Source organism: Cervus canadensis, chromosome 17 (assembly GCF_019320065.1).
Source record: "Cervus canadensis isolate Bull #8, Minnesota chromosome 17, ASM1932006v1, whole genome shotgun sequence".
Taxonomy (NCBI): Eukaryota; Metazoa; Chordata; class Mammalia; order Artiodactyla; family Cervidae; genus Cervus; species Cervus canadensis.
This window is the reverse complement of record NC_057402.1, coordinates 3,856,366-3,864,352: the sequence shown is the minus strand read 5'-3', so window position 1 is coordinate 3,864,352 and position 7,987 is coordinate 3,856,366. Positions and strand designations below refer to the sequence as shown.

The 7,987-nt window shown below is 37.3% G+C and overlaps 1 long non-coding RNA gene and 4 other non-coding genes across 32 annotated transcripts in view; all 5 read right to left on the bottom strand.

Annotated features, from left to right (window-relative positions):
* Positions 1 to 2,547: 2,547 nt before the first annotated feature.
* The window catches only part of LOC122419816, a 95,612-nt gene continuing 90,172 nt past the window's right edge, over positions 2,548 to 7,987 (bottom strand). For 10 of the 28 annotated variants that reach the window (XR_006263008.1, XR_006263013.1, XR_006263011.1 and 7 more), the window contains 3 exons: positions 4,143 to 4,187; positions 3,424 to 3,509; positions 2,558 to 3,163 (listed from right to left, as the gene is read on the bottom strand). This is a non-coding gene — a long non-coding RNA (uncharacterized LOC122419816). Of the gene's footprint in view, positions 3,164 to 3,423; positions 3,510 to 4,142; positions 4,188 to 7,987 lie in introns of all 28 variants that reach the window. The other 18 variants (XR_006263022.1, XR_006263031.1, XR_006263034.1 and 15 more) reach the window with 11 other exon arrangements.
* On the bottom strand, positions 2,977 to 3,050 carry LOC122419901. Its single transcript, XR_006263108.1, has one exon. It is a non-coding gene; the product is annotated as a small nucleolar RNA SNORD113/SNORD114 family (small nucleolar RNA).
* LOC122419913 lies at positions 3,915 to 4,059 on the bottom strand. The gene has a single exon (XR_006263119.1). It is a non-coding gene; the product is annotated as a small nucleolar RNA SNORA79 (small nucleolar RNA).
* On the bottom strand, positions 6,004 to 6,078 carry LOC122419881. Its single transcript, XR_006263092.1, has one exon. It is a non-coding gene; the product is annotated as a small nucleolar RNA SNORD113/SNORD114 family (small nucleolar RNA).
* LOC122419874 lies at positions 6,840 to 6,911 on the bottom strand. Its single transcript, XR_006263086.1, has one exon. It is a non-coding gene; the product is annotated as a small nucleolar RNA SNORD113/SNORD114 family (small nucleolar RNA).

Sequence of the window (7,987 nt, the reverse complement as noted above, 5' to 3'; positions counted from 1 at the left end):
CATTTGCCTATTCACTCCCTCATTAATTTGTGCCATGCGTTGACTTATGTACTCATTAGTTAAATTATTCAACTTTGTCCTCTTTTTACTGACTTTATTCCCTCACTCATTTTTGACTTATTCGTCAATTAATTCATTTGGTTCCTCATCAACTCACTGGCATCCCCTCATTACTAACTTCTACTAAACCACTCATTGATAAACTTGTTCTGGAATCTATTTAGTAATTCACTCATCTTTCACTTATTGGACCATTGACCTACTAGTCTTTTGTTCATTCCCTCCTTGACCTATTTGTCACTCACCATCCACCTCTTGACAATTTTACCTACACAGAGACTCATCCACTCAAGAATGTAACATACACATATTGATTTACTCAGTGCATTATTAATTTATTCCCTCATTCTTATACTCCACATTTTCACTCAATTTTCCATTCGTTTGTTTACCCAAAAACTCATTCATTCACTAACTCACTACTTCATTCATTCATCATTTATACCCTTTATTCAACAACTCATTCAACAAATATATTATGAGTACTCTACATGCAGTGCATACGAGGAGTGCAATTCCTAGTGTCCTGGATCTTACAAACCAGGGATTCGGTCATTGGCTCAGGCATCTTCTCTTTTATAAAGCATCTGATACCTAAGCTGAGGTCCTGCCTTCTGTGCTTTTGGAAAACCCATGTATTTGCCCTTACATTGAATTATTATATTTATCAGTAATCCCACCTAATCCCAAAGAGTTACCTGATGGCTGCAACTAGATCTGATGTAGAAATGAATGCCATGACTAATACAGAGCCTGACATGGATTTGGATCTATACTTGCTGAGCTGAAATTATTATCCTAGTATTGGTTATTTTTCTACTCTCTCAGATAAAAAGTGCCAGGAAAACTTTAAAATGTGGGGTATAGGGACCTCCTGCCATCACCTCCAATCAGATTCACTAATATTTGCCCTGAGATAGGGTAAAAAAATAATTCAAGTAATGAATTATGATCTCCGCATGCAAAATATCCAAATAATTGCAATCAACACGCAGAGCAGAACTGTATACTGTGTTGTGCTTCGTCGCTGAGACGTGTCCGACTCTTTGCGACCCCATGGACTGTAGCCCACCAGGCTCCTCTGTCCATGGGATTCTCCAGGCAAGGATACTGGAGTGGGTTGCCATGCCCTCCTCCAGGGAATCTTCCCAACCCAGGGATCGAAGCCAGGTCTCCCGCATTGCAGGCAGATTCTTTACCATCTGAGACACCAGGGAAGCCCAGGAATAGTGGAGTGAATAGCCTTTCCCTCCTGCATGCAGGTGGATTCTTTACCAGTTGAGTTACCCAGGAAGCCTGAACTACATACTATGTACTATTAAAACCAATGTCTTTTAAACTGTTTTATTTCATAAATTATAGTAGTGTAGAACTGTAATAATCATAATCTTTGTTTCAAAATACATCTTCACCACTGGTCCTCTTCTTACTTAGGTTTTCATAGATTTAACTCACTAAAATACAAGAACAAACGCAATGAATATTTTAACTTCTATGTCCTCACTATACACAGAATTAATATTGATAGATTAAATCTTCTTGGTTAAATGGATCTCAGAGAAGCAACGCTGGGTCAATAACAATTCTTGTTTCACAAAATTTTATCATTGGAATATTCTTGGTCATTTTAATTTTCTTCATGTATGAATTTTACTTATTGATTAATTTAGTCAGGTACTCATTTTCAAAAATAAAACCAATAGCAAAGAATCTGCTTCTAAACAAAAGGGAAGTCGGAATTGGCTGTATGAGGCAGGGAGCTCAAACTCGGTGCTCTGTGACAACCCAGAGGGGTGAGATGGAGGGGGAGATGGGAGGGAGGGCACATATGGCTGATTCAAGTTGACAGACGGCAGAAACCAACACAATATTGTAAATCAACTATCCTCCAATTAAAAATAAAATAATAAAAAGAATAAACAAGAGGTTAAGCTTTGCCTATTAAGTCTTTCTGTGTACCCCTTAAACAGAGTGGTAAAATAGTTGAGTTAAATAAATGTTTGTTTCGTGAATAATCACATCATTGGTCATGAGTGGCCACTGTGATTTTATTAGCCTGTTTATCTTTAATTATTTAAAATCCAAGGAAAACACAACCAACCCAAGAATAATATCTTTGACTAAGTCTAAAATTCATCTATGCCCCTTTTACTCTAAGAGGTAGCATTAAATCTATTTTCTAATGAAAATCTTTTTTTTTTCCTTTTGCAAAATGAATCAACCATGACATTTCTCAGACAAATTCTTATCCTTGGTGCCAGCATAATCTTTGATTTGTTTATAACTGCATGAAACCCTCTATTTTTAAAGAATATACTTATCATCCATAAACAAAATGACCAAACCAAGAATAAAAACTTAATCTCATACTTACGTTGATCTATATTCTCCTTGACCACAAAGGTAACCGTTAAGATCATCATTATTAAATAATAACTAAAACAACCAAGGTGCAGCCATTCTAGGGCACAAAACAGATGAAAAAAAAGAACATACACTGATCATCGGCTCATATTTTATACTCATTCATTTAGTTAACCATTTGTTTAATGAATCAAACCCACTTCAAACTAAGAGAAGGATATATATTTAGCTTAGCTGTATCTCACACAAACCAGTAACAACTTGATGTGTGTCTTCTTGATGGACCAACATACTTCAAATTGAGTGAGTGAAATAATTATATTTCAGAACTGAAATTTCACACTGAACTGAAACTAATTATATTTTCCCTGTTTTATAAATGTCTTCCAAGTTGGTCTGTGTTTTGACCTCTCTTTTCTTTTCAATATATTTATTGATCCATTCATTTATTTACAGATAGTATAAAGCCAGTATCTATGAACCCTCTCAACTAGATTCTCAAACATCCTGGGATGATTCTCCCAAGAATCATACACTAATTGTCTTTTCACCATGGACCTCAGGGGTTCCAAACATGATTGATCATAATTTTCATTCAGATGCATTCCATTCACATCATTGGTCCAGGTGTGGTCCTTCAGCATTTAATTTGAACAATTTTTAGATGTTACAATGAACAGCCATGAATCCTCTGTCCTACTCAACAAATGGAGTACTGACTTCCTAAATGAGTAACATCCTAGATCATCATCAAGAGAGGAATGGGACAAACATAAAAAGGGACATATCAGTTTTGAAATGAATGGGAAAGCTCAGGGGTTTTTTTTTTTCCCTTTTACCTCACTTGTGCTAAACTGCGTTAATCATAAACTTTGGCTCATAGCACATTCTCATCATAGGTCTATGCATGGCATTTAATTTTAATTACATTTATTCTTTATTAATGATACAGTGGAAACCCACAAACTAACCACCCAAACCAAGAGCTTCATTACTCACACGGCGTGGTGTGCTCCTTCCCCAGAGGGATTAGGCTAAGCTCTTCATGGTTGGGGAAAAACTGAATGAGCTACAGTCCATCCATCCTATGGAATGAAAAGATGTTGACAAATGAAAATGCCTGGATTTGGGTTTTAGTTTAGTGAACGCTAGGTAACCATGACAACAATTAATTGTAAACAATCATTTATACTACAATCTTATATCTGGCTCTACGAATGAATGGACCTCCATTTTATTAACCAATGAATTCAGTTTATTTTAATAGCATAATAAGCACCCTTAAATAAGCCACCCAACATAAGAACTATGAATCTTGCAGACAAGAGACTCTGCCCCTTTACCGACATTGATAAGAGGTTAGAACTTCATTTTGTAAAATGTGCCTGTTGTGTTGAATCAGATTCATCATGAACCTTGGTTGACAACACAGTCTTACCATTGGTCCTTATGTGACCTTCTTTGGTTATATCCTGTCCTTCCTTTTTTCCAACTGTCAGACTTGCAAAAACCAGGAGTCACTATCAGATAGGCAAGCTATCCGCATGGTGCTCTGGGTGAAAACAAATCTGCTTGCTCTATGATGGACTAAATCCCACTACCCACGGTTTAAAGTAGTGAGAGGAACAGCCATCAAATGTATCCCATACTTTCAAAGCATACACTGAATATCCTAAACAACTTCCCCCAACGAAGACAAGAATTTGGCTATTGCTTACCTTGAACCATGAAGGTCTTGATCATTACAGTAGTTCATGTCCATTCTGTGAAGGACAAAGCAAATAGCAAAAAAAAAAAGGGGGGGGGGGGGGGTGGGGTGGCATGGGGAAGGAAAAATGAATAGGCATTCTTTTATAAATTAAAACGTTAAACGAAATGACAGAATATCTCTTGTTCCCAAAAAGAGAAATATGCAAAGGAAATAAATTCCTTCTGCTAATTCATGTTTTCCCCTCAACTGATTTGCTATTTAGGTTTTGACTAATTTACTTCATTATTTATTTCCATTTCTCTTAACAAACTAGAACAAACTAGAACTCACCACTGATCGAGGGCAAGAACACTGACTATGCCTCTTCTCTGTTTAAATGACCTTACCCCAAAAAGGAAACTACTCTGGTTTCTTGATCCAGTGGTTAAGACCTCACCTTCCAGTGTGAGGGGTGTGGCTCTAGGATGATATTTTTTTAAAAATGTACAACTCAACAGTTGTATTGACTGGTTACAGCCTAATCCTTAATGTGTAATTCATTCTCATATCTGGTCTTTTAAAATTTTGTGTCCAGATATAGCCATTTATCCATTGTTCTGTCGTACAACAGGCTACCCGCCCAAGGGTGAAAATGCTGTTTGCTACTTATACAGACCTACAGGCTTCTTCTCCAGAGACTCCCTAGCCATGACATTTACCTATGAGGAGCCCCTCTGGGGAGCACAAAACAAATATTGAAAAGAATGAAACAGCCTAGATTTCGACTTTGCTCTAATACACTAATGGATGCAGAGTGAGAAAAGTTTAGATTAATCTGAAAACTTTGGGTATGCCACTTGCTTCAGTTGGCAGAAAGTTAATCCTTCTTTTAATCTAATCAGTTCAATGATCAATTTTTTAAATATTTTTTTAAAGATTCTTTCTGATGTGGACTATATTTTAAAGTCTTTACTGAATTTGTTACAACATTACTTCCGTTGTTTAGGTTCTGATTTTTTGACCATGAGGAAGGAAAAATGAATAGGCATTCTTTTATAAATTAAAACGTTAGCTCCTCAACCAGGGATCAAAACCACACCCCTTGCATTGGAAAGTGAAGTCTTAACCACTGGACCACCAGGGAAGTCCCTCAATATTCTTCTTACCCAAACTAGCAAGAGACAGAATTTCTGCTCTAAGAGGGACATCCTCTGAGTGGAACTGGTTAAATCATAATTATTTCAAGACACGCTCATTACTGGCTCAGCCTTTGTCCCTTTGAGCGACTGATTGTTATTAACTTATTCATGTATGCACTCTAATGATAAAGCCGCACAGGCTCAATGCCACAGCATGAATAATGCTGACACATGCGCAGTTCGCTGCTCATTACCAAACCGATCACAGACAGTGGAACTCTGTAATGGGATTCTGTGAGCACAACAGCGCGTGCTGCCTAACAAACTTTTATCAGTGTCCTTCTTTAATTTAAACAGTGCTTAATCTTTTATTTAATTTTATAAACGTGTTTCCTAATTAGTAATATAACAAATAACCAGCAGACCAAAGACATCCCAGAACGTGAAACTGACAATTCATGCATCTGGCTCTGTGTGTTGCATTCTGAAAGATAAGCAACGTGAATACCAGCTCCTCCAAAAGAGGTTAATAATACATGCTCCATGACATATGCAATCACTGCTCTAGGCCTGGCCACGTTTTTACTCACTTATTCCTACTGGCTAAACCTTCATGCATTAATTCGCTTATACTAATGTATAATCATTATCCGTGACCCAAAAAAGCCCCCAAACGGGATAATCAAATACTTGTAACAATTGTCGATAGGATCATTTTCAGCAGACCCATAGATTAGATTTACTCTCATGGTGGACCTCAGATATCCAAACAAGTATTATTCACCATCCTTGACTCAGACACCACCAGTCATTAGCAAAGATTCAAGCACAGAATCTTTTTCTTCATCATGCTAAGTCACTTCAATTGTGTCAACTCTTTGTGACCCCGTGGACTGTAGCCATCCAGGCCTGTCTGATGGTGGGATTCTCCAGGCAAGAAAACTGGAATAAGTTGCCCTGCCCTCCTTCAGGAGATCATCCAGGCGCAGGGATCAAACCCAAATCTCTTATGTCTCCTGCATTGGCAGGGGGATCTATACCACTAGCACCACCTGGGAAGTCTCTTTTCTTCATTCTATTCTGTCTATTGATTTATTAAGTTATGACTTATAACTAAAAAGAAATATACATGAATCAGAAAAAGAAAACAAAATAAGAACCTTGATACCCCTAAGATCTACCTATCAAATCATTTCCCAGAAACGAGATCTGTTTCTTGAATTGACCTCAGTACTTCATACATGGATGCCTTGACACAATTTGGCCTATCAATCCATGGTATTGGACTACAGTTGCCCTGCTTTGATTATATTTCCTACTTCTTAACAATGCACTGACCATGATAAGCCAACCAAATCAAGACATGAACTTTAACTATGACTCACACTGGTCTCCCTGCTCCTAAGACAACACTGAGTTTGGGGCCATGGCAGAATGCTAAAATCAGTGCAGGAGTGATCATTCTGAGCAGCACAAAAAAAAAAACAAAAAATAAAGCTTGAGACCTTCTATCTGTTGGCTGTTTGCATTCCACCTTTCCTAGACTCAGTCATTTAATATTCATTAGTTTAGAGTATTCTTTCCAGTTGAACCTCAGAGTTCAAGACACGTATTCATTGTACTTGACTCATACCCCACCAGCAGTCATCACTGATCCAGTATTCCTTTTTAGAGTCACAGATTACCAACAATTTATTCCTTTTGATTGCTGAATAGTATTACACTGCATAGATATACCACATTTTGTTTCTCTATTCACCAGTTGATAGACATTTAGATTACTTGTATGCGTACGTGCTCAATCATGTCTGACTCTTTGAAACCCCACAGACTTGTAGACCTCCAGGATTCTCTGTTCATGGAATTTTCCAGGCCAGAACACTGGAGTGGCTTGCCATTTTCTCCTCTAGGGGACATGGATTCAATATTGTCCCACTTTTGCTTCATTCATAACTGTGTATACTGATCAAATCTCATATGCCGCCGGTCATCATTAATGATCCATGTTAGACCCTCATTTTATTCATTTGTGTTACATTTGTATCAATTTAATCATTCATCATGGATATTAATAAAAATCATATTATTTAGGAAAATACACCAATGAGATCCTTAAATATTCCTGAACTCTGTCTAAAGCTTTTCCCATATACACTTTGTGTGTGTGTGTGTGTATGTATGTGTGCGTGTGTATGTATGTGTATGTATGTGTGCGTGTGTGTGTATGTGTGCGTGCATGTATGTATGTATGTGTGTGTGTGTGTGTGTGTGCATGTGTGTGTGTGTGTATGTGTGCTTACTTGCTCAGCCATGTTCAACTCTCTGCGACCCCGTGGACTATAGCCCACCAGGCTCGTCTTTACTCAAACAATAACTAAAACCAAAATAAGATCTTTGACTACTGTTACTCACCATGTTCTCCTTCCTAACATAGGCAACATAATCTTGACCAAGACAGAACCCAAGATCAGCTTGGTGCATCCACAAGCACACATAATTATAAACAAGCTGAGATATTCTCCTCTCCCCATTGATGCACAATTTCCAGTCTCCATGTATGGAGTCATTTAAGTGTTTATTAATTCATAGTAATTTTTATTTTTCTTTCAATACAACAAACATCAAACATGCAACTGACTCAGGGCAATTACTGGTTACTACTTATCACTGAAAATATGCTTAATTTAAGACATAATATATTTAGTCAATTTTATTATCTATTTCAATATATTAA